Source organism: Alexandromys fortis, unplaced genomic scaffold, assembly GCF_014885135.2.
Source record: "Alexandromys fortis isolate MF-2015 unplaced genomic scaffold, M_Fortis_MF-2015_v1.1 scaffold_168, whole genome shotgun sequence".
NCBI lineage: Eukaryota > Metazoa > Chordata > Mammalia > Rodentia > Cricetidae > Alexandromys > Alexandromys fortis.
Window position 1 is genome coordinate 3,703,753 of NW_026068058.1, and position 27,501 is coordinate 3,731,253.

At 43.8% G+C, this 27,501-nt stretch overlaps 1 protein-coding gene across 3 annotated transcripts in view; it reads right to left on the reverse strand.

Annotated features, from left to right (window-relative positions):
- Nucleotides 1-9,194, reverse strand: part of Arhgap32 (Rho GTPase activating protein 32) — a 229,007-nt gene extending 219,813 nt beyond the window's left edge. The window contains exon 1 of one of the 3 annotated variants that reach the window (XM_050120013.1): nt 8,911-9,194. The gene's annotated coding sequence lies outside the window, so the exon portion shown is untranslated. Of the gene's footprint in view, nt 1-8,531; nt 8,552-8,910 lie in introns of those variants that run through there. The other 2 variants (XM_050120011.1, XM_050120012.1) reach the window with 2 other exon arrangements.
- Nucleotides 9,195-27,501: the final 18,307 nt, after the last annotated feature.

A 27,501-nucleotide genomic window follows, 5' to 3' on the forward strand; every position in this document is an offset into this window, starting at 1 on the left:
GGGGGGGGGAAGGAAATGGGAGGCTGGGAGGAGGCGGAAATTTTTTTTCTTTTCAATAAAAAAAAAACACAATATCAGTGGAATCGTGGGACAAGAATATGAATAAATCAAGCTAAAGAAAATCCAGGAAGAAAGGAGAAACAACAAATGTAAACAACTCTTCAAAATTTCTGCTTCAAAAAGAACAAAGCAATTGGGCAGCAGAAGAAAGGCTAAGGTAAAAGCAAAGGTGGTTTAAAGCAAGTGACTTATTCAATTAACATAACAATGACTGGAAGGAAAAATATTATTCCTCTCAAACTATCCACCTAAGAAAAACAAGCAGTCCCAAGTTAAGCCATGGCTCTATTGCAAAAATTATCCGGGACTTATAATATCTATCCACTGCCCTCAAAGGCAAAGCTCTCAGCTACAAGGCTGAATAGTATGTCCATACTAACAGCTCTGTGTTAACATGCTACATTCTCATCCACAAAAAGGAATAGGAGGAAGTGGAAGACAATTAGCTTCCTCTGTTAAGGCTATGACCTAGATATCACATATACCACTTCTGTTCACATCCATTTATCCAGAACTGAGACAAATTCATGCCTAGTGGTCAGAAAGAGGCTAGAAAATATAGTTACTAGCTGTCAAGATAAAACCTAAGGTAAGCTATAGGAATGGCATCTAGAAAACAATTAGTTACCAAACTTGCCAGTAACACTCTCATGTGTGCCTAAAAGAGATAGGCCAGGAAAGAAAGGATGATAAAATAAAAAAGAAAGAAGAGCAAATGAAAGCCAAGAAGGTAAAATCTATGGTTTAAACTGTGTCAGGAACAGAATCCTTTTGCTCTGTCATTTCTCACAAGGCTGCCTTTTCAGAAGGAAGGCTGCCCCTTCCATGTACTTCTAGTAAATTAAAATATGTAAAATAGGTAATTTCTAGGGCTGGGGAGAAAACTCCTTAGGTAAGAATACTTATGGTGTAAGCATAAAGACCGGAGTTCAAATGCCTAGCACCCATCCATGTACAGGTGCCTGAAACCCCACCTTTAACAAAGATAGACAGATTCTTCAAGTTTGCTGGCTAGGAAGCTGAGCCAAAATGACAAGTTTCAGGGATAGTGAGAGACCCTATCACAAGGAATAAGGCAGAGAACAACAGAGGTAAATACCCAAAGTCCTCCTCTAGCGCTTGGATGCACACAGGTGGTCACAAATGCGACACAAGAGTAAATAAATGTGGTAGTTTGAATGAAAATGTCCCCATACGCTCAGAGGGACTAGCACTATTAGGAGGTGTGTCCTTGTTGGAGGACGTGTGTCACTTTGGGTAGGCTTTGAGCTCAAGCCAGGCCTAGTGTGTTTCACTCTCTCCCTGTCACATGTGGATCTCAGCTCCTTATCCAGCACCATGTTGGCCTGCATGCCACCATGCTTCCCAACATGACTAAATAATGGACTAAACCTCTGAACTGTAAGCCAGCCCCAATTAAATCCTTTCCTTTATAAAAGTTACCATGGTCATGTGTCTCTTCACAGTAATAGAAATTTGAAGACAATTAAGTAAATAAATTAAAAAAAAAACTTAAAAAAGCAACTTCCATCTAATATGGCCTGGACTAAGTAATTCTCATTTAGATATTAATAGATTCATTCAGAGCTGTTATTTCTGGGCCAAGAAGAATGTGACCAAATTTCAGAATTGGAGGGTGTCGATACAGCCCATCCTGCACATGTTCAAGAAGGCAGGCCACAACACAGCCTCACTCCATTGTCTTCTTCCTTGTGTTTTTGAATGCTCCTCCTAACAAAGCTTCCTAGAGCAGAGACCAAGACACCTTCTTCCTTCTCTACTTTCCACTGTAGAAGCATCATACAAAATCTATAGGTGTACTTGATAGCTACTGATAAGCGAGAGTTGGTTTCCCTCATTCTGGGATGAAGACAACTACTGAATGTGAAGGACTGCGGAGACAGCAAGATATAACCTGTCAGGTTCCCCTTGGAACGGTCAACAGAAAATGGGCAAAGTGCAAGATAAAATAAAGGTCCTCACTTAATTAAAAAAAAAAAATCACAGAATCAAAAACTGTTGAGACACAGGAACCGGGAGCATAGACCAATCCTCAGCATCCCCCACAAGGGGAGGGGGGATGAAGAATTTGGGATCAAAAAAAGGACCTCAGCAACCTCCAATCTGACCTCTCAATTTGAATCTGAAGAAAATGAATCTGAGAGACAAACCATATACTAAGGTCACAAACTGCTCACAACAGGGTCAAAATAAATGCCTCGGTTCTCCAACTTTGGATTCAAAACTCCTTTGAACCCGTAAAAGTTGCTTCATTAGGAGGGGCAGTCAGTGTTTAATACTCTGGGTAATTACTGAGCTTAAATGACATATTATTTAAAGCACTGAAAATGTTTATTGGCAGAATCCTTTGACCATCTACTTTTGCAATGAAAAGAGAAACAGGAGCATAGTCAGGTGACCTACCCAGGATAAAGGTTGGGCTTCAAAAAATAAAGATCCTAGCCGGGAGGTGGTGGCGCACGCCTTTAATCCCAGCACTCGGGAGGCAGAGGCAGGCGGATCTCTGTGAGTTCGAGACCAGCCTGGTCTTCAAAGCTAGTTCCAGGACAGGCTCCAAAACCAGAGAAACCCTGTCTCGAAACACCAGAAAAAATAAAATAAAATAAAGATCCTACTACTTCAGACAATTGAAGGGCATATCTACTGCAGTTATCACCCAGCAGATGCTTACAGACAACCTGAATCTAGTTTACCATGTTCTGATGGTGGCAATACACCTTTGTTTTCAAAGGATACCATCTCTACAAGAGCCAAGATTAATGGGATACAGCATTTAAGCAAAGCTAGCAGGCTGGAGAGCTGCCCTAGCCTTTAAGAGTTCACACTGCTGGCGGGGGGGGGGGGGGNGCTTGCGTAATATTATAAAAGAAAAAGATAACGGGCCGGGCGGGGGCGGCGCACGCCTTTAATCCCAGCACTCGGGAGGCCAGCCTGGACTACAAGAGCTAGTTCCAGGACAGGAACCAAAAGCTACGGAGAAACCCTGTCTCGAAAAAAAAAAAGAGTTCACACTGCTCTTCCAGGGAACCCATTAACAGATCCCAGCACCCTCATCAGGTGGGTCATAACCTCCTCTATCTTCAGCTACAGGGGATACAATTCCCTCTTCTGACCTCTTTGGCACCTACAAATGTGGTATATACATACAAATAAATAAAAATGAAAAATAAATCTTTAAGAAAGGAGAAAAACTAGTTAGAGGATGGCCATGAGCCAAATCATTGAGTAATTTCTGAAAATACAATATTACATTCACTTTGAATATCCTAGTTCATGTCTTTCACATGAGAAAGTAAACCAGATACCCTATTCCTCACTTAATTTTCTCTATCCCACAGAGGATTCCTTTAACTATCAAGGAAGAGTCCTTGTCCAGGTATACTGTTAAACTGTAATTACTTTATCAGATCCCACTCTTTAGTCCCTCAGGGGATATTTCTGCCCAACCTTCATCTGCCAGATTAAGAAATCTCTGGTTTTATTGGGTTTTTATCTGTAGAGAGAATGTCACTTTACCTTAGACTTCTCAATTTTTCAAGTGCTACAATTGTTCCCCATTAGTTTTGCAGGTGCACAGTGCTGACCCACTATGGAAGACCCCCTCCACCTGTAAACCACTGTTCTACCAAGAGCAGTGTGGGAACTTAATCACCTCCTCTACCTCCCCTGGTTCATATCACTTCATTTAAGAATCATACAAGGCCAGGCAACCACCCAATTTCCAGGACTGCAAGAGCCACAGTGACCCCAATTCTATTTTGTTTAACTGTCAGAACAAAGGCCTTTTTCTGCTTGCTCACTCTTCCATTGGGATTAACACTAAACAAAACAGCATTTGAGATGTAACTTCTATTTCTGAACTGTAAAATAATTTAAGCCAAATACTTGAGAAAGAGTTTAATATCAAAGTCTCTAAACAGCATAGAAAATTAATTTTTATTATTTTAATTCCAAAGAGAATGTTACAAAGATGTTGCTGCAAATCCTAAGAGTTGGAGTACAGCAAACACACAGGGGCAGTTATCTTCCCTGGCCTAATTAAAACAGGTCTTTCTCACACATCTTTCTAAAAGAAAAAAAAAAAGCCAATACCAAAATAGAAGTGGTATTTAAATTCACCTGAGGGTATTGCTAGGAAATTATCAAGAAGCAGGACCTTGAAAAAACAGATGCATCTTCCCCTTTCTCTTAATTATCTAGTATATATATTTAATAAATACATATTACAATACATAAGACATAGTTCAAATTACTTATTGTTAGTTGTTAACTAAACTAATAGTTTCAGTAAAAGAGAAAGCACCATAAAATTCCAAAGGAGAAAAAAACTCTATAATCTGAGCTCAAAATTATTACAGTATTTTAGACTAGAATCTACAGCCATCATGTTCACTTAGTTAGTTCACTTAGTTTACTCAATGTTGTGTCGATGTGACAAGCACCATTCATTTAATCCCCATGACAGCTTCCTAAGGTAGACAGTAACTATACAATTTCCTAGTTATAATAGAGACACCCATATCACCAAGATACAGGCTTATACAAGACCAAAGGTTTTTAATATCATATGGATACAAATCTATCTGGCTCCAAACTAAAATTTAGTGGTTATCCAGAAGTCAGAACTTCAACTTCAGGAGGTTGTGGCAGGAAACAACACCTGTGATAATTACAGCAAAAAAAATGTCAAGTCCTTTTTCTGCAAAGGACTCAGTGTTAAAGATTTCAGGGTTTGCTGGATACACTGCCTCCAGAAATGCTCAGCTCTGCTATTCAATGTCAGGCTGGCCATCAGTAGCATGTAAAACAAATGAATGTGACCATATCTAATAAAACTTTTCTTGTGGCACCAAGGATCAATCCCAGGGTCTTCCACAAGCTAGAGCAGGGCTCTATAATTAAACCACTGAGTGATAGCCCCAGCTCCCGGTATTGTTTTTTAATTTTTCAACCTTTAAAAAATTTTAAAATTGCTCTTAGGTCATGAGTCATTTAGGCTTGTAGTCTGCATTGGGCCAATCCCAACCTAAATAGTGCAAAGAGGCTGGAGGAATGGCTCAATCAATAAAGTACCAACTATGCAAGCATGAGGACCTAAGTGCAAATCCCCAGAACATACATTTGAAGAAAAGAAAGAAAAAGGTTAGCATGATGGCCTGCATGTGCAATCTCAGTGCTGGGAAGGTCCCTGGAACTGACGTGTCAGTCTAGTCTAGACTAGCTCCAGGACAATTAGAGATCCTGTCTCAAGAAACAAGATGGATGACTCCTGTGGAATGATACCTGAGGCTGACCTCTGCCCGCCATACACACATGGACACCCACGTGAGCGCGCACACACACATAAATACAGACAAACAAAATTTGTTTCTTAGAGTGCTACAGATCAAAGCCTGGGCCTTCACCGTACCAAGCAAGCACTCCACCATTACATATCTAGCCCTATATAATAATTTTATAACTTACAAATGCTTACTTATTAAATTCTTAGTATTCTGAATACCCTAAAGAAGCCCAGAGTCTCAATAAACTTAACCTTTCTCAGAATAACTAAAAATTCTCAAAAATCCAAAACTATAGTTATTGCATAGGAATCGCCTCAGAAATAAGTACCACAAAAGCTTAGAACTGGAAGAAATCTAAAACATCCTTGTTCGTTATCTACATGCTGTAAATCACTTTTAAAATATTTACTAAGGGCTGGGGATCAAACTCAAAGACAGAACATTTATTTACCTAGTATGCATGGGTCCCTGGGATCAACCCCTAGCACCACAAGAAAATATCAAATTAATGAAACAGTTTGCCAAGCCAATTTGCCATGTGAGACAGGACTGTATGTAACACCGTTCGTGTGTAATCACAGTGCTGCCTCACTCACAGCAGGTTTTACAAAGCATTTCCACATGCTTTCTACCACCCGACCCTTCACAAATATAAAAAGAGGATAACACAAGCTTTCCCACACCTGTTTTATAAATAAATAAAAACAGGTTCTGAAATGCCAGTTGAGCCCAAGGAGAGTATAATGCAACTAAGCTACTGTGCTGGTCAGTTTTATTTTGTCAACTAGACACTATCTATAATCAACTATCTAGAAGAGTGAACTTCAATTGAAGAACTGCCTCCATCAAAGTGCCTGCCTGTAGGCATGTCTGTGGAGCCATTTTTCTAATTAGTGACTGATGAGAGAAGGTATCTCTCACTACAAGCAGTGCCACCACAGGACATGTAGTTCTGGGTTGTAGAGAAAGATGTGGGGAAAAAGAAAACGGAAAACAGAAGATGAATAAGCCATAGCAAACAAGCCAGTAAGTGGCATTAAGCAGCATTCTCCCACTATCTCTGCTTGAGTCCCTCCTTCCATGTTCCTGCCCTAGCATCCCTCAGCTATGGACTGTAAAGTGTAAGCTGGGCTAACCTTTTCCTCTCCTGATGACCAGTATTTCATCACAGCAACAGAAAAGTAACTAGAATAGTTACTGAGTAGCAGAACAGCCATGGCCTATCCTCAAGTCCACTTGCATGTTGACTTCTTCCATGGATATCAGATTACATGTTCACTGGTTAAACTCTTAAAATTCCCAAAGATGCTAGTCTTAACCTTTAAAGATACTATGTTTAGTTCGTCTCATCTTCCTTTTGCTACATACAGTCTTAATGAAGAAAACATCTGCTAGTTCCTGACATTTATTAAATTCATCTATAGGCAACAGTGAGTCTATATATATACTACACACATAATATGCCCAGTCAGTTTGGAAAGAGGATATTTTGATGGAAAAAAACATCCAATGGGGGTTGGAGATGCAGCTACGTTGGCACAGAGCTGGCCTAGCAGTCATGAAACACCATATAAATGGGATCTAGTGATATGTCTCTTCCACAGCTACATATCAAGTTTGAGAACAACCTCGCATCCCTGAGACCTTGTCTTAAGAAATGAAGAAAAAAGTCATCCAGAGAGGAAAAAGCAACAGTAAAAACATCTCTAGTATAACATCGAAAGAGACAATGAAAAGAAAGAAGCAGAAATGAATGGGTTGTCATTAAAGTCTCGGTCCGACTTGGCTAAGCTTCTGGTGATTGAAAAATAATGTGGGGTTGGGAAAAGGAAATAAAAGAACCATAACTGCTACTGGAATTCAAACCGACATCAAAGGCTCTAATGACAGCTGAGTCTGCCTTGCTGGTTCTCAGCCTCTCCCTCGGAAACAAAACTGTTATATAACTGACCAAGGTTCTTCAACTAACACTTCCTCTCTGTCCCACATCCATCTTTTGTCCCCCACTGCGTCACCCTGCCCCCATCTCCACAGGCAGGATCATAAGCAATCTGGGCGGCCACCACAGCTACAGCTGGACAAGCCTCTGTCCAAAGTGCTGCTTTATTCCAGGGACTGCTCCACAGACCTCGGTAAGAAGAGATTAACTGGCTTAAGTACCGTTCCAACCTCACACCGTTACAGATTAACTTATTCTGAAAAGCATCACCGCCATGTCCAACTCTAGGAGGAATCAGACTCCAGACATTCCTGCAAATGGAAATCACACCGTCATCATACCTCATCTTCACAAACCACCCCCTGAAAAAGAATACACAGTAGAACTCTTGAAAAACTCTGAGGATGTGCTGTGGCAATTGCTGCGCCTATTGCCTTCCCACTCAAGGCCAAGGAACAAATGTGGATTCTGACTTCAATTCACTCAATAATGAAAACAATGCATTCATGAACCACAAACATCGTTACTCAAAAATATCCCAACAAATCCAGTCACTGAATCAAACTAGCTGTTTGCGGACTCGAAGAGCCAGTTACTACAGGCACCGTTTGCCTTTTCTTCTTCCAATAAAAGCACACAAATAAAGGCAATGTTTACAAAAGCAGCCAGTGTATCAGAAAAGTTCTGCCCATTCAGATTCACTTAAAAGGTCTCAATCTGTGCAAATAAAACTCTGAAAGAATGGAAAATAAAAAGGGATGCTTTACAACAATGAAACACGGCCCAGCTATCCATGTAGCATCATGCACTGCCTCGAGCAGTTTACAGCTTCACTGTAATTCTACATAAGATCAAGATTATAATTATCCGAATTCTATTTCCTAAAGGATAACTGTGAGACCATCCCAAGCATCCTTAGATGGCCTCCTCCTCCCAGCCACCTTCTCTAAGTCTCGGCCGCAGGTGAGATTCTAAATGGTCCCAGACTAAAGGTAAGAAACCAGGTGGCTTTCTCCTTACAGTGTCCTGTGTGCTGTGCACGAAACCTTTAACATAAATATTTACTCTAGTCAACAAAATGGGAAACGCAGTACACGGAGGTGGCCGGGGTGGCGGGGGGGGGGCGGGGGGGAGAGAAGTCAAGGGAAAAGGGAGGCACTAAGTCACCACTACTGTCCAACTGTAGCAGCAACTTCAACCAATTAGGATGAGAAGGGAAACTCTACCGGAGTCCCAGGGAGCCGAGACCGCTGACTCCGCGGTCCCCACGCGCGCCGGGGCTCCTCTGGCAGCAGCCGGGTCCCCGGGGAGGTGCGCGGTCGCCGGCCTCGGCCTCGGGCGGGAAGCGCCACAGCAGGCCCGGAGGCCGTCGGAATGCCCGGTTTGCCGAGGGATGAGAACGGGAGGTGGCGGGCACGCTGTTCAGTCGCCCTGGGGGGCGGGAGAGACCCAAGATAGCCCCCAAGGGCATCGGATCGCAACGTGCACGTCCAGAAGCACCGGTGCCGGCCAAGCTGGGAGGCCCCGCAGCCCTGCCGGCCGCGCGGCCCACGTCAGCGGCGCCCCCGGCCAGCCCGCCCGCCCGCCTGCCCGCCCGCGCCTTACCGAACCCCGCGGCCCCGCCGCGCCGCCGCGGCGTCGCTGCGCGCCGCTCTCCGCTCCGTGTCTGCCCTCCGCGGGCTGGGCCCGCCGTCTTCGTCCGCCGCCGCCTCAGCCGCCGCCGCCGCGCTTAGCGCCGGGCCGCCCAGGGCCGCCGCGGGGGCTCGGCCGGGCGCCCCCCGCGCCAGCGCCTCATCCCGCCACGCCGCCCCGTCAGGCGCGGGGGCGCCGGCTGCGGGCCGCGGCCTCGGGTCGGCACCTCAGGCGCGCGGCGCGCTCCCCTCCCGAGGCCGCCTCGACCACCGGGCCGCCGCGGCGCGCTGCAGAGCCCCTCGCCCGCACGCCTCGGGCCGCCCCCGCCCCGCTGGTCCGCGCCCGCTCGGCCTCCGCCTCCAGCGCTCCGCCTCCTCTGCACCCGCGACGCGCGCAGCGGGAGAAGAGGCGCGCCGCCGCGGGCGCGGGCGCGAGCACGCGCGCGAGGAGGGCGCAAGGAGCGCGCGCACGGCCGCCTCGCGCGCCGCGAGGCCTCGCCTGCTGTTGTCCCGGCGAGCGTGTGCACTGCGGGGGGCGCGGCTGGGGGCCGCAGCGGGGTGGGAGCGGGGAGCCGAGTTGCTGCCCTGGACCTTGCACTTCGGATATCCTCTAGGTCCCTGCGTCCTGCGAGGGTGCTAAGATTCCAGAGCCTCAGCAGGAAAAGAGACCACGGCAGAGGCTTCTCTCCTCCCCTTGCTGACCCCAGAATCTTGTCAGTGCACCCGGGACGGGAGGGGTCGTTGCCGCCAATCGGGAGATCTCGACCCTTGCTCTCTGGCTGATTTGGGGCTAGACTTAACTCGCGTCGCTTATATTTTGGAATTGGGCTGTGTTAGGGTGCTTAAAAGTTCCCTCAGTTGGCTCCTTCATCCGGAGTTCTGGACCAGCAAATTGAAAGTGGTGAGAGGAAGGACAAGAAAGGGTGAAAGAGTAGGGAACTTGAAGACGCGGTAAGACGGCAGATCTGGAGGCAATAGAGGGACTCCCTGGGAACCCTCTGACTGGATGCCATTGCCCTTGATTCCCCCCGCCACCCTGCCCCCCGTTCTTTTGTTCCGCCTCCAAAGACTGTGCAGAGCTTCCACCTGCAACAACCATCAGTATGACAGAATGCCGGGAAGATAGCAGGACAGTCTACTGATTTTCCTCCACCGCCATCCTCCCCCGCTTTTTTTTTTTTTTTATATATACCCTCTAGTCCTTCTGGCTCCTTCCATGTCTTAATGTTGAGGGCAAAGGGAGCAGTTAACCTACGTAACTTGCTTTTACGTTCAAGCCTATTAATGCCAAATACTGCATCGTCTAATGTCACTGCAGTGATTTGGGTCCACTCAGCGTTCAGTCATTTTAGTGGGAGTCATTGATGTAAAACATGGCCTTGACCGCAATTAGCTGAAATTCAAGGGCACACACGAACCAGGATTTCACCACATCCTGGAGAGAGATTAGAGAGTGAACGCGTACAGTGATTCCATTTTCCTGAAAGTGCCAGTAAAACCAACAACATTTCTTTAGGATAAAGATCCTACATGTTTTCTAGCATAGAATCAGGAAAGCAATGGAATGAGAATTTTAGAGGCACGAACTGGGGTGGGAAACATCAAGAAGCCATGTTTGGTAAGTGTATCTCAGCCACCTACTGGAAGAAGCACAAGCACCTCGGTCCTAAGGTAAATGAGGAACTCTGGAAACATTCTATAATTGTAAATTCGTTCTTTTACCAAATCACAACTGCCCCTTTTGGTCACAGAGAGCAATGTCTGCCAGAGACAGGCACAAGCATGAATCTGGTAACTTACGTTGGTCTGGGGATTTGGTGAGCATGAAATACAAATACCCTGGAAAACCCAAGGACGTCAGAGTGGAAGAACTAGGTCACCACAGGAGGCAAAATTTTCCCAAGGCCATGGCATCTTGACTACTCTCAGCTGGGATCCCCCCCAGAGTCTCCAGTTTATTCAGAAAACCTCCACATGCTAAAGTTTTACATAAAACCCTTAAATACTGAATGTTGGATGGTTTGTGATCCAGTGTTGGGATTGGGCGATATATAAAGGAGTTAGGGTTTACATATACGTTGGATGATACAAAATTCATTTTGTTTTAAATTCTCTTAAATGTTTTGGTAACTATGACTTTCTTTGTGTTTTATCTAGTTCAGAGAAAGAATCAATGCCAGGTGTTTTCCAAACACCAGCGCTGAATAGGCAAGTTCAAGAATTCTGATCCTCCTTTATCTGTTGCGAGCCACACTCCCTCCCTCTGGATAGAATCACCCAAAAGTCCTCCTGACAGTGCTTATCATTGCTAAACCTGCATACAAGCCTGAGGCTTTGATCACTGGGCAGTTCTGTAGCCATCTGACCTTGGTGTTTTAGATGTTTATAATCAATTACCTCTGTCTTCATAACACGCTCAGTGACTCAATATATAAATCACAAAAATTGCAACATTCCCGAAAAATTAAAAAAAAAAGAAAAAAATCCATCCAACTATAAAAATGGAGCTAAATGATAAGATTTGTTATCTGTTTGTGACTTGCTTCAGTATTTACAAGGTGAGGGGAGGAAAAAGGAATGCATGCTCCCCCTCTCTGGAACTGTTGGATGCGTCGGGCTGGCCTCCTTTCTCAGCCTTGGCACTGTCATCCTCCAGGAGGTGGCATCTGGGCTCACTCCCCGCATCTCAGATCTGTTGCATTGCAGTCCCCTCTAGGCTGTGAAGCCGAGTCACAGTGCAGGCGAGTAGAGCCAGCCAAAAGAGCAGCCTCACAGATGACTGCAACACTTACCTAACCTTGAGTTTTAGAAACGAGCCTGGGAATTGAGCAAGGGAGAGAAAGGAGCTTATGTGAATCCCGAAACCGAATGCTCAACAGCTAACTTGAGACAAGCAAGTTGCTAAGAGTGGGCCGAGTTTAGTAGAGAATTTTCCCCAGCTGACAATTGACATTGCCTGGCTCATTTATTTTTCTGGCCAGGAGACCAGCTCCATATTACATCCCCATTCTAAAAATGGGGATAGCAACAAAGGAACTTTTTAAAAAAGATTTGCTATCAGCTTGGCAGTGGTAGCTCATGCCTTTAATCTCAGCATTCAGGAGACAGAGGCAAGCAGATCTGAGTTCAAAGCAGACCGAGTTCCAGGACAGCCAGGATTACTTTGTCTTGAGAACCCCTGTCTTGGAAAAACAAACAATATTTGCTCTTTAATGTAATAATTCTCCTAGCTGTTTGGCAACATTTTAAGGAACATATGGAGTCCTCTTCATTGGGGCTTGACAAATCTTGGTATATTTGAAATGATAAACTTATCTTCTTGCCCTATCACTTTTAGTTTATTACCCTCTGCCACAATAATTTATAATTTTTACTTACTCAGCAATGTAGAGATTTTGCTTATTCTCCCACAAAGGGCTTTTCTTTCTTTCTTTTCTAAACCTTGATACCAGCTGCACCTGTCTGCATGTTTGCCTTTAAATCATTCAAGTCCTTTGTCATCTCTGATGTCCTCTAGTATTCTAAACGTTGACTTCAGAGCTCTGACCTTGGGCTCTTCCTATTCTCTTTCCTCACTCCCATCCTGGGCAATCTCCAGCTTCAGGCTTTAAATAGAATTCCATGCATTGACTCTGACCTCTCCCAGGGCTCCAGACTTATACATCCAGCTGACTCCCAGACATCTATGCTTGGATATTTCAACCTTGATGTATCTGAAACAGAAAAGTTCTTAAGACAGAGTCTCTCTGTGTAACTCAGATGCAAAATCATCATGTAGCTCAGGCTAACCTGGAACGCATAATCCTTTTACTTCTTGAGTTCTGGCTTTACAGGTATGCACCACCACGCTCAGCTCATATTCTCTCTCTCTCTCTCTCTCTCTCTCTCTCTCTCTCTCTCTCTCTCTCTCTCTCTCTCTCTCTCTGTGTGTGTGTGTGTGTGTGTGTGTGTATGTATGTATGTAGGGTAAGGATCAAACCCACAATCTTACACATCTTACACATGCTACTTGACAAGCATTTACTATTACCAAGCTACATTCCCAGTCCTAAAAGAGAACAATTATTTCTATTCAAAACAAAACCCAAAGTTGCTTTCTCCAAGGCCTTCTCCATCCCATTGCCCAAGCACCTCTTTCTGTGAAGCAGCACATGGGTTTTGTCAGCAAATTCTTCCTGTTCCACCCTCCAAACTGAACCCAATTCCTTCCCTCTTAGCTACTCTCATCTAGACAGACCCTCATGATCGCTCTCCTAGTGAGCTTCCATTCTTTCTTCTCCATGGTCTAGTCTCGATACAGCCCCCTGAGAATGCCTTCCAAATAGCTATGAGGACACCATTCTTGCTTGAAGCCTTCCAGGACTCCCTGCTTCTAACCACCCTACTGGTGAAATCTGATCCTCTTCCTTCAGCCTTTCCAGTCCCTAAGCCCTGCCTGTCTATCCAGTCGGTACTCTTTCGCTCTTCACCAACTACCTGACTCTGACCTCTCCCAAAGCTCCAGACTTATACATCCCAGACATCTATGCTTGGATATTTCAACCTTGATGTATCCGAAACAAAAAAATTGTTAAGACAGATCCTCTCTGTGTAACTCAGATGCAAACTCATCCCACTACTCCTCAGACCTTCAAGGGCAGCTTCATTTCCCTGGCTTTTAAATTAACCTCCTGAACTTCCATCTCAAATAGTCTCTCTACTCTGGCTTCTCCTTTATTTCTTTTCACAAAGCGCTTACCCCTGTGTTGGTTTTGTGGGAGACTGATACTTAGTATTTGTCTCTTTCACTGAAATGTAAGGACTCTAAGGGTAACAACTATTTTATGCACCATGGTGTCCATATTGATAAATGGATAAATGGCTCTAACAGGAAACACAGGAAAAAATAACTCACTTATCTATTGTTACTTGTTACTATGTACAAATGGGGACAGCTTCAAATTACAAAGTTAAATAATTGGCAAATCAAGGCAAAGCATTCTGAAAGTCTAAGAAAATATGAAGAGTTAGCAAAGGTGTGTGTGTGTGTATATATAGGAATGGCTAATTTTAAACACTTTTTAAAATCAGCATTAAGTCCCTGACCTTTATAAAGTATCAGAAAAAAAAAGTTTTCAGAAATAGCAATGTGGTCCATATATTAAAAGTTTATCCCCTCTCTATCCCCCACCCCTTACTCTCCCTGTGGCAATGTTGAGACATTTTCTGTAATGTCTTGACTTGTTTCAAACTTGTGGGCTTAGGTCATCCTCTTGCCTCAGGCCTTGGATTACAGCCACGTACCACCATGCCCGGCTGTTAGAACAATTAAAAGGTGAGAGCTAGTAGAAGTTAGTTAGGCCACTGGAGGCCCTGCCCTTTGGAAGGGATTATGGTCATTTTTCTAGGACCCTGCTCTCTCCAGAGCAAGTTATTATAAAAGAGTAACTTGATTCTTCTTTTGTCTCTGGTATCCTATCTAACCATGTGGTCTCTCCTGTCACATATATTCCGGCCATAGTGCCATCTGTCACAATGTAACGCCATGGTGGGTGGGCAGGGGCATGCCAAAGCCAACACACACTGCTCTGGATTTCAAACGCCCCAAATTATGAGCTATATAAGCCTGTTTTCTTTACAAATTACCCAGTATTAAATATTCCCTTCGAGCAATGAAAACCAGCTTAAAAGACAGGCCGAAGCAACCTGTACACGAGTATACCACCTAGTCGGATCCCGTACTCTGGGGAATCATAAGACAACACATGGTTGTGTAGTTAGATGTCGAGGTGGCCCAGGAAATCAAAGCAACGACACTGAGATGTAGACATTCGTATAGAAACGATTGGTTCTGTTTCTTAGCAAGCACAATCAAGTGGAGCTTTGTGCAAAGTTTAGTGGACAAAGAGGAAACTATCACATTTTTGGGTACGAGATCCTTGAGAGGCAGCAGAATATCTTGGAGAGGAGTGTGGCACAGAGCAATTTTGAAGCTGTGTACCCCAGCAAGCCTGCTGTTTTAGAGGGCATGCTTACCTGAGGTGACTCGGGAGAATCTACAAATCCCTTTGGAGGCTGTGAGAGCGGTGAGATGACACTATGAGAAAGCACACACATGCACAATTATGTGCACACACACACACACACACACCCTTTTCCTGTATATGCACCGAATGCTCCACTCCTCCCTCCAAGCTCAGCTCGCCTGAATCAGCACTCCACTCAGACACGTGGTGATGCTTCCAACCCCAAAGCCTTTTATTAGATCTAAAGAACTGAAGCCAGTGTGGAGGGAATGCATGGGAAAGTGACTTGGGAAAGCGAAAGATCAAAGAGAGGTCACTCAACCTCAGGCTGCTGCTTTCCCAGGGTGCTCCCAGCAATTCCCCTCCCACAATCTTGTCTTTTATGACTTCCAGTTTCAGTACTGAATTCATTTCAGACAGTCTTAAAGCACCTGGGTTTTCCTGATACTTTCAAAATACATGTTGGCTGAGAGGTTCACCTAGGCTTCTGAAACTGAATGCAGAAAATAGGAGGTTTCCCAACAGCTTGAGATAATCCTATATGGCATTTTTTTTAATCACTTGTCCTTGGCTTAGGAAGTTGTTTTGTGTTTAACTTTAAATACAGATGATCCCTGGATGTACTGGAGGCTAGGGGTCATAATATATCAAACAAAACAATAAAACTACCCTATCAAAATATTAGTCCCCTGTTCCCCACTCAATTTTTCCTCTATGAATTTCATGCTGAAAACAAACAGCATTACTCCTCTGAGTGATATAAAAGGCCAGTCTCCAGCAGAGCTGGAAACACACTAACTCACCAGCTCACTCCTTCTTCCTTGGGTCATGCTCTAATTTCAAAACCATTTCTCTGTAGTCTTTGATGGATTTAAAAAAATAAAAAGCAATGACCCTCTTGCTTAGGGCAATGGGATAGTTTGTAAAGTAGTACAACAGAGGGATAGTGTTGAGCAGGTGAGAAAATGGAAATTTAGTTGCTTCAGAATGCTTCTCTGGGGTGTTCAGTAGAAGACTGAGTGTTTACGCAAGTATGAGACAGTGTTGACTTTGAGAGAAGTTTAAGCAAAGAGAGATTCATAAAGTCTATATGATAATAAAGAGCGCCACTGGGGCTGAGGAGGTAGCACAGTCAGTCAATGTCCTCAAAAGATCATGTAAATAATACAACACCAATAGACAAGTTAAAGTGGACGGAGAAAAGCTCACTAGGTCTCAACCCAGACAGACAATGAACTATAGGCAACTAAGGAATGTTGGGAGCAGGAGAAATAGTCTTCCCCAGGGAAGAGCACACCAATTGCTTATCCAGTACCAAACGGTCATCCCTAAAAACATACCTACAAGTAACATTATATGGACTAAGAATGTTGCATTTATATATTTAGGAATATACTTACATACATATACATACACGTATGTGCTTAGACACCTATATATATGTAACAGCTATTAAAGAAAAAGAGGCCATGAATTTGAAAGAAAGCAAGGGGAAGGGAGTGCATGGGAGGGACTGGAAAGAGGAAAAGGGAGGGTGTAATTACAATCCCCCCAAAATATATTAAATAATGAAGTGCAAATGGTCAATACATACATGAAAGCAATTTTTTAGCCATCAGGGAAATGCAATCAAAACTACACTGAGGTTTGGTCTTACACCCGTCAGAATGGCAATCATCAAGAAAACAAACAACCATTGCTGGGAGTTGGGAGGGAAGGGTTTACATCCTTTTGGTGTGGAAATAAATGAGGCCAGCCACAGTGAAAACAGCATGGAGGTTCCTCAAAGAACTAATTAATAGTCCCTATACTTGGGAGGTAGAGACAGGAGGATCACGAGCTTGAGGCAAGTCTGGGCTATGCAGCGTGTTCCAGGATATCCTTGAATACATAATAATACCCTATCTTAAAATGAAAGAACAAAAGACTAAAACTAGAACTACCAAGTGATCCAGCTGTCCCACCCCTAGGAACACTGGGAATGTACCCTAGTAAGTTTAGTCCAGCATGCTACTGAGGTACCTGTATGTATACTGTATACTATTCCTCTTTACTGCACAGTATTCACAATGGGCAGGCATACAAACAGCCTACAAATGATTGCATAGTGAGCATGTAAGGCTGGGAAAACGCTTCAGCAGGTAAAGGCACTTGTCGGCAAGGCTGATGACCTGGGTTCAGCCCCTAGAACTCACAGCAGCAGAAGGAAAGTGTTCCGAAAAGTTGTCCTCTGAGCTTCACATGACTCTCTGGCATGTGAAAGCATACACACACACATACACACACACTAATAAATAAATAATAAAAATGTTCTGGAAAGAGAATGTAGTCCATGTAGCCAATGGAGCCATTATTCATTCATACAGAAGCATGAAACTATCTCATTTGCGGAAAAATGGATTGAGCTAAAGTTCATTTTAAGGAAATTACACCAGAATCAGAAAAGGCAAGTACCGCGTTTCTGTCACATACAGAATGTAGGAGAGGGGTGTATGGGGTGTAACATGGAAATTGAAGGGGGGCTATTTGAGAAAGAAAGACCAGTCTCTGGGAAAGGGGATAGAGGAGGGGAAATGGGACACGAATATGAACAAAGTTACATAATAAATTTGAGTAATAATTGTCTTGATGAAACCCATCATTGTATACCATGAATATATGTTAATAAAAAAAAGAGGTGGCACCCAGTGGAGGCCGTTAGGTCACTGAAGGGGAGCCCTGTGACAGTAAGAGCTCAATCCCTTTCTTTTTTTTCTTGGCCATGAGTTAAGCAGTTTACTCCATCAGGCATTAAAAGTGGTCCTGTGCCAACTCAGGTCCTAATTAATAGGATCAATTGATGAGGGACTAGCACCTCCCAGATGATAAGCCAAAACAGACCTTTCCTCTACATAAACTTTCCCAAGTATTGTAACAGAAAGCTGCTCAACAGACCAGGCTCCCCTCCCCCACGAGGACACCCACTTTCACCCTGTCCCCTCACATCCACCACAAAGGGTAAGAAAACAAGGGTCCTTGCGCTTCCGTTCCCATCACTGCTTCACATTAACTGGCCGTGTCCCTTCCCAAGTCCACTGAAGATATCAAAGACAATACTTCCACACCCAGGTACAGGGATTCAAACTAGGCTCGCCTACAGAGATTAAGCATTACAACTAGCAGTCATTTCAAGCATTTAGTCTTCACTGAGATTTTTCTTGGTGGGGGAGGGAGCGAGGGAAAGGTTGCTCATTGGTTTGTTTGGTTTGGGTTTTGGAAACACAATGCCATTACGCAGCTCAGGATAGATTGGAATTCATGATTCTCCTGCCTCGGATTTCAAAGTGCTGGGATTCCAGGCAGGTGTCACCATGCCCAACACTCCTCTCTGTCTTTTGATGGGCAAGTAAGCCAGAGTAAGAGAGTAGTTTTTCCAGTTAACCCATCCCATAATCAATAGCCCCGCCTCCAAATTAACCCCCATACCCTCTCTGCCCACCCCACCCCTCCCCACCCCCCTCGTGGTTTCTTAGACCAGTCAGAAGCTTCCTAGGTATCACTGTGGTACTTCAATGGTGTCCTTTAACAGAGAAACCATCACCTGTTTTCCCAGAGCAGGTCAGGGATTTTGTCTTTTCTTTTTACCAAGGGAGAAAGCTCCAGGGAGACGGGAAACCCCACTGAACCGCAACTTTCCCAATTAAGTTCTCACCTGTACAGTAGGGACCATGCTAAAGGGTGGGCAGAGAAAGGCAAACAGGGAGTGCCCCTGATTGGCAACGCTTGGACTTTAAGAGAGATGAAAACAACGAGGGCTAATCTATGCATACAGACAGCAAACAGCTGTGCAAACATTGGGCAGTGGCAGAAATTAACCACGAAAGTAAATAAAGTGTTTACGTTATGTAAAAGTCGCACAGCTGCCGTTCTTCTCGACTAGGGCTCAGAAGAGGGACAGGAGGCAAAAAAGCTTGTGTTTTGTTTTTTTTTTTTTTTTTTTCTGTTGGTGATGATGTCGGGCAGGAAGGAGCAGAAAGGTCACATGTGGCTCAGGGAACAAAGACAAACTATTACATAAACCCTCATCCGCGGGTGCATAACCTCTAAACCTTGGTCTTCGGAATGCACTGAGTTGGTTTCTCAGAAGTTGCTCTCCTATGTAAGGCCATGCTTTTGAGAATCTGTGTCAGTAACTAATTTTAAAGTGCTAGAGATGGCCCCAGCGGCCAGCAACAGCAGGAGCCCAGTGAAGAGGCCTGAGAGTTGCCCCCGGAACTGCCCTTCCTCAAAGGACAGCTGGATTTCCTACCTGCATTCAGGGCCATCAAGCGAACTGCAGTAGCCCACTGCCATGGGAGACCCTGCCTGCTAGCCTGGCATCGTGGAAATGTCCCCGGCCTTCCTAATGAAGAGACACAACTTTTTAATCAGCCCAGACGCCTGGGGTCGACACCAGGTGCATGGGATGACTTACTACGATGCTCCTGAATCTTACTTTAGATGCTGAAAAAGACGAAGATTTGTTGTGTTTAAGTGGAAATAAATGTTTGTCCAGAGACATTATATCTAGTAGTCTATATTTGAGAAGACAGTAAAGATTTTAAAAGACACAAAACAATGCAATCTTATTGGTATAAAAGTAGAAATGAGAGTGAAAAAGTTATGGAAAAAAAAACAGAACCACAATTTAGACACTAATCACTGTTAATATTTTAGTATACAACTTGGTATATAGAGATATATTAAAAATTTTACAAGGGCCAATAATATACAGTAGCTTAGAGGAGTTGCCTTCAAGACAGATAGCCTCCCCCACGTGATAGAGGAAGAATGGACACAGTAGAACTGTCCTCTGCATGCATATCATGACATGTATGTGTGTAAACACAAATCAATAAGTAAAATATCAGTGAAAAATGATGCATTTTTAAAAAATTATATCAAGAAAACCATATTGGAACTATTGTATATAATCTATTTTTTTCCTTTATAGTATCATTTAATTTTTTCATGCCAATAAATGCTTACATTATTTTATGTAATCATATATCCATACCATACTCTCTTTCAGCCCTCCACGGCAATGACTGGTGGATCATCTTTTTTGCTTGTTTGTTTTTTGTTTTTTGTTTTTCTGAGACAAGGTTTCTCTGTGGCTTTGGTGCCTGTCCTGGAAGGTGCTCTGTAGCCCAGGCTGGCCTTGAACTCACAGAGATAAGCCTATCTCTGCCTCCCGAGTGCTGGGTTTAAAGGCAGGTACCACCACCGCCCGGCTGGCGGATCATCTTTGCAGCTGAAAGTGTGTGCACATTGTAGACTCCTGAGAGTTAGAAGTATTCTAGCTTAGAGGTAGAGTACCTGCCTAGCATAAGGTCCTGAGTTCAATCCCCAGCAACACACACACACACACACCAAGCCAAACAAACAAAAAGCCTTCCCTCGCCCCAACTGATACCAAGAACTCAGAGATCAGAGATCAGTGTTTAGTTTAAAAAGTGAAATGGTGCCGGGCAGTGGTGGCGCACACCTTTAATCCCAGCACTTGGGAGGCAGGAGCAGGCAGATCTCTCTGAATTCAAGGCCAGCCTGGTCTACAGAGCAAGTTCCAGGACCTCCAGGACCATTATATAGAGAAACTTTGTCTTGGAACCCCGCCCATGTGCAAAAAAAAAAAAAAAAAAGTAAAACAGCTTTAGAAGAAACTGTTTTTTTCTTTTCTTTTGATATAGTCTCAGTGTGTAGCCCAGGCTGTCCCCAAGCTCCTCCCCTTCAGCCTCTTGAGTGCTGAGATTGCAAATATCATTATACCTGAGCTAAGAGGCCTGTTTCTTTGCCTCTCTCTGCCTCTTTGATACTTCCCACTTGCACATGAGAAGTCCTGGGATGAGTTTTAAGACAGATGTTATGCCTGATCCTGTAAAAGAAGGCCTGTAGTTCATGCATGCTCCAGTAGAAATATTATGGCTTTGTAACTGAATAAAATCTTCAAGCAGCTTGGAACATAGTTAATTCTGTCTGACGCTAATTACTCCCTAGATCTAGTTTATTGTAGGAAATAGACTCAGTTCTTAGCATATTCTCTCGACCTGGTCCACATAGTCATTAATTTTATTCTTGAGTTTCATATATTTCGTTCATGTTTTTGTTTGGATTTCTAAAACATAAATCTAGTTAGTTCATTGTTATTTACTGCAGGGTCTTTGAATTATCGTTATGGAGACATCAATTTTAAAAAATGCTCTGGGTTGGAGAGATTGCTCAATAGTTGAGAGCATTAACTGTACTTCCATAGGACCTGGGTTTGGTTCTCAGCACCCACATCAGGTGGCTCAGAATTCTAGCTCTGGGGGGGATTCAGCTCTTTTGGTCCACAAGGGCACCTGTATTCATATGCATAAACCCCACCATATACTTGTATGTATGCATTTTTTTATAGCTTCTAAGCAATATGATTGTAAGAAAGGGTCCTAGAATTCAGGGCTGGTGCATTGTAACCCACAAAGAGACAACTGTTCTTCTAAGTTATCAATCCAGAACTTTCTTCAGCCCAAGCAAATGTGTCTCTGAGCTGTGTTATCACAGTGTACTAGCTACCTTTGAAAAGCTGAGTCCAGGATACGATATGTGAAGTTTCTGTTTCAATGTAACTGAGAGCGAGAATAGAGCAAAGGAGGGGAAGAAGGGAGAGAGAGAGAGAGAGAGAGAGAGAGAGAGAGAGAGAGAGAGAGAGAGAGAGAGAATATGAACGAATTCTTTCTATCTCCAGGGAAAGGGATCTTCAATGCTGAGGGCTACCAGACATGTAAAAAGTGCTGGTTTGGTTTCCACCAGAGATCCAGGTAGATGCTTTGCGAAAATGACAGACTGCTTCCATTCCTCCCGCTGCATATCTGAAAGCCAAGGATGATGATATATTCTGAGTCCTTCCATTGCAGAGACATAAGAATGAGCTCGTTTCCGTGATTACTTCAGGCTATCTTTTATATAGCCTATATCTTCACTCAACCCTTAAGGAGAAGCAACTGTGCCAAGGATGCTTCCTTTCCGTACTGCTCTCTTGGGAAGAGGACTCAATTTTTCAAAGTAAGCAAGCATGAGAAGGCGGAGGCTCTACCCACTCACACATAGTTGGAATTTCGAGCTTAGCAATTAATAGCCAGCTCCTTGAGTTGGAGGCTGTCATGTCTATCATGCTACGCTACTTTATTTATTTGTTTGTTTGATGTTTATCTGTTTATTTAATGTGCATGGATGTTTTGCCTGCATGTGTGACTCTGTACCACATGCATGCCCATCATACTACTTTAATTGCACTTGCAAACCTTACTGAGCATGCCTTCGATACAAAAAATAAAATAAAATAAAAATCGCAGAAACTTACTTTCCAATCTTCAAAGGCTCATGAGTGAAAATGATTTTAAAAGCAAACATAAAGATGCTTATAAAGTGAATATGGACCCAGAGGAGAGTGATTTTGAACAAATATTCAATTGTTTTCCATTACTCCATCTGGGTCTGTTCACAGGGAATTTGGAACCTCTTCCTGACAAAGGATGGAGGACCTCATTGCACCCCTGGGAGGTCCACAGGAAAAGGGAGGATGAAGGGCAGTATTTTACAAAATGTGGTAAATAAAGCCAAAATAAAGATAACATGCCGTTCAAAGAGAGGCTGGGACCATGAACCAGCACAGGGAGTCTGGAAGCCACTGCATTGAGCTAGGCAACAGAAATGGAAGCCAGGAAACAGAGCCAGCAGACAGAGTGACAAGAAGAACAAGGCAAGAAACAGCGGGGACAAGATCCACAGGAAGAGTCATCCCGGACTAATACTTGGGATAAGGACTCAAGGCACTTAGCTTCTTGTTTGTATGGCAGGGTGTGGGGGAGAGCTGGACACTGAAGGGCTAAAGAAGGACAAATTGGTAAAACGTAAACCAGCTTGATATGCAGTCACCCTGGAGTCCTAAGCAGAGATAAACACATAACACAGCATAGTATTAAAGTGAACATGTAGGCATGGGGCATAAGAACTCTTTTAAGTATTTGATCAGATAAGCACTCACATCTGTGAGACACTTACTTTGCTCCATGCTAAGCTATTCACATTAATTATAAGTATGTCACTTAGCATTTCCAACAATAGATTCAATTAAGTACAATTATATCTGCTTTGTAGCCTAGAGACATGAGGCAAAGACTGGATGACTTCTCTAGAGTCATACACAGCCCTCAGCACTCCAGGTCTCTAAGCCTTCAGAGGCCAGACCTTCTCAAATTTGGCAGAATTAGATATGCACATTCTTCCTTCCTCCTGATCTTTTGATTTAGTCATTCTGGGGTGACCAGGACTCGGCTTGTTAACATCCATCACCGCTAGTATCGACATAGTTGCTCAAGTCAGGCCCTTCGAAATACTACTCTACTCACCAGCAAAGATTGCAACAAGCAGATAGTTAAGAAGCCTAGACGTAAGCCATATGTGGAAGAGGATTCACCATCAAATTCATAGACTTGATAGCTTTTGATGATCATGGTTGTATTTTCCTCCCCAAACATATGTTTCCTGTCATTCAGAAACAGCCAAAATTAACACATCCAGTGCCTAGCAGAATCAAGCTTCCTCAGCGACATGAACCTCACAGATCCCACTCGCTGCTCAGTCCCAACTCAGGGTTACATACAAATCTCATTGTTGCTAAGACTCAGGTAACCTGCCACGGAAGTTGTAAGTGCTCAGACAAGAGATTCCCATCTTACTGACTGTCACCTGAGCAAGACTACAGTAAGAACTTGCCTTCCCAATATTCCCAAAGACAGCTTTCAAATAGCAGGGCCAGTTCTCACAATTACTCACCAAAGTCCAATGATAGAAACCACTACTACGTCCCCAATAACATTGTCGTCCACAATACATATTTCTCTTACTTTTGATAAGCTCCTGAATTCATGGTTCCAGCTTCAGAGGAGAAATCCATCTTGCGTACGAGGGCTTTTCCTTTCCAAAGGTGCCCCGCCCCCTCAGAGCTGACAGATTTCCGGAAAGAGATTGTGAGATGATTCTTTAGAGAAGTCACGGGACGCTGGAACAAGTTGCTTTGCAATGGTCGTTTCTCCCAATGTGAATGAGCCCGTCACGGCGCAACCGATAATCTCCTTCGGCTGGAAACGTCCGCGTCTGTGTCCTCTTCCAGTTTCCTGGGTCTTCCCTCTGCTTTCTTTGCTGCCTTTCCACTTAAGTTTGTCTGTAAGCGCCTTTGTGGCCTCCACTGCAGGCCTCAGGCCAAGGCAAGGGGGAAAAAAACGAATTCTTTTCATCTATTCAAGTGTGATCTGGGGCAGACAAGCCTGCCGCACAGGCGAGTAGCACAGAGAAGCATTCTGTATTCAGCGTTCAGTCCACGGGGCCTATCGTGGAGCCTGCCCTTGGCAAAGCCAGCACAGTGACCAGGGCCATTTTGGCAGTAACAGGAATGCTACTAGTCTGGCCCCTCCTGTCACCTGGACAGAGCAGCACGGTCCATAGGGCAGGAACTGGGCAACCTGTTCCAAGCACTTTTCCCAAGATTGCTTCCAGCTTTAAAAACATCCTTTAGCTATCCAAACAGCAACTTTTGTTTTTATTTTTATTTTGCAATGCTGGGTAAATTCAAAAGAACATTACAGTCACTATATATAGAAACCATCAGCATAATGGTACCTGAATGGAGCATTAGAAGCAAATGGAGTACACTTCCTGTCTTCAACGCAAGAGGCAAGAGAATGAACATAGGCCTCAGACAGACCAGCAGGAGTGGGGTGTCAGGTGGAAATGAAGGCTGAGCTGTCCAAGAATATTTTTCCTATGTGTCTAATTTATTAAAATATGCTTTCCTGGCCCCCCTTTGGAAAGTGCTGGCCTGGCCAAGGCTCTCCCCTCGAGGTGTACACTCCCAGCTCTTGTTTTGCATTAACTGTGGTGATATTACACAAAGCAAAGGTGCTTGCTCTAGCATTCAATGGTATTCTGAGAGGGCTTTATGAGGATGAGAATTATATTCATTTTGGCAAATTGGCAGCAAGATTATTATTCACCTAATTATAATAGCATTATATATCTGAGGGAAAAATTAACCATAAGAAAAAGTATGAGGGCTCAGCAGTTAAGAGCACTTGTCACTCTTGCTGAGGTCTTTGCTTCAAGTCCCCATCTCCACACAGTGGCTCACAACCATCAGTAACTGCATTTCTAGGGGATCCAACAAGCATGCATATTCCTGCATGGAAAAACTTCCTTACACATTAAATAAAAATTTAAATATGGTATGAGAATTCACTAATTTGATCAGTTACAAGAGAAACACAAAATAAAAAGTAAAAATATCAGAGCTGGAGAGATGGCTCAGCGGTTAGAAGCACTTGTTGCTCTTGCAGGGGACCTGGGCTCAGTTCTCAGCACCCACATGATGTCTCACAACCATCCACAACTTCAGCCTCCTCTTCGTTTTTGTTTTCATTTTTGTTTTGTTTTTGTTTTTCAAGACAGGGTCTCTTTGTGTAGCCTTGGCTCTCCTGGAACTCTCTCTGTAGAGCAGGCTGCTCTCAGCTCAGAGATCTGCCTGCTTCTATTGCCCAGGTGCTAGGACTAACGATGTACGCCAGTCCAACCCCTTTTCTTATCTCTTCAGGCACATGTGGTGTACTGACATACATACAGGGAAAACACTCATGCACATAAGAAGAGAATCAATAAATATTAATCTTTCTCATATTCTAAAAAAATAAACATCTGGAAAATAAAAATTAAAACATTTCCCACTATCAATAGCTAAAACACAAACTACCAAAGTAGGATGGGCAGAAAATGTATAGCATTTTGATGAAGGGAATCCTAAACCTCTGAGGAAAAAAAAAACACAGAATCTAAATCTATCGAGTAATTCCACAAGAATTCTCTGAACAACTATATAAATATCACAAATTTCTAAAAAAAAAAATCCACTAATATTTTTGGGTGGTGATGAAAATGGTGTTTAAAAGGGTAATTTTCAGTGATATGGTAGCATATATCCGGCAGATACTGAATAAGCTCATGTCAAATATTTCTGTCATTAACTAATGAGGAAATCAGTGTGACAGCATGACAGAGGTGGAGAAGACTTGAAAGAAATCATTGCTACAAACTATCTCACACAAAGAAATGTTGAGGTTACTAAGTCTGATTTCTCACTGCCGTGACAAAATAGTCCGACAAAAGCAGCTTAAGGGAGAAAGTTTATTTTGGCTTAGAGTTCTGGAGGGCTAGCGTCCATAGCAAAGTCAATATGGCAGCGGGCAGGGAAGGGACGGTGGGAGGAGCAGGGTGCTGGCTGGTCACATAGTATCCACACTCAGGAAGCAGAGCATGAACAGGAAGTAGGACCAAGCTGTTAAGGTCTCAAGGCCCGCCCCCAATGGCCCACTTCCTTTATTGAGGCTCCACCTCCTAAAAGGTCCACAACCTTTGGAAACAGTACCAGCCATTGATGGCCAAGGGTTCAGAGAGATGAGCCTGGGGGAGGGGGGTACACGACATTTCACATTCCAGCCACAGTCGATGAGGGTTTTTCCAGAGGTGTTTAATTAAGTGCGAAGAGCCACCCGGAATGTGGGCCACACTATCCACGGCTGCCTTGCAGATAGATGGAGAAGAAAAGGCTGGCTGAGCACCAGCGTTCCCCTCGCTGTCCCTGACTACGGACACAATGTGACCTGTTGCCTCATTCTTCCACGACCACAGCTGCTCTTAACTGCCACACCTTCCCAGCCAAGACAAAAATGTGCTCTCCAACTGTGGCCTAAAAGAAACCGATCCTTCTTTAGGTTAGCGTTTGTCAGTTATTTTCTCATAGCAACAAGAAAAGTAGCCAATAGAGCAAGTAACGACAGCGTCTGCATTCTTATCCAACAGGAATCAGCAACATATGTCCTCACTGTCCTAAGGCAGCCTTTGTTCCCATATGACCTGGAGAAGAAGTATTAGCCACTTTTGTGTTATTTCTAGGATTTAAATAATCTTCCCCAAAATTCTAAAATTCATTTGAAAAAAAAAACTTGATGGTAGCTAAATGGTTTTTGATAACACAAAATGAAATAAGACAGAAACAAAGAAAAGGCAATTTGCCTTACCTATCTAAACAAGGCCTATAAACCAGCAAGAGGAGGCATGCCTTGCCTCCCTAGGAGCTCTGTGACTTCAGAACAGACATCCTTACAGGCTGTCCTTGTTTAAACTTGGGCAGTGTGGGCTTGCCCAAGAAATCTCTCCCTCTCCCCCCCCCCTCTACCTTTCCTTTCCCCTGCTCTCAGTCCCACCATTTCTAACATTTCTAATCTAATCATCACAAAAACCTAGCAAGCTTAGCCTCTTAGCCCAGTCCTTTGTCACCCTGCCCTACTGGTCTAAACCCTAAGCAGGCAGTAGCAAGAGGACATTGCTTACCATCACCAAGGTGTTACTAATGGCTTTGCTTCACTTAAGTGACACTTTTATTTTGGGAAATATATAACCTGTTTGGGTAAGTGTGATTGATGGTTTGCATGAGAATGGCCCCCATAAGCTTA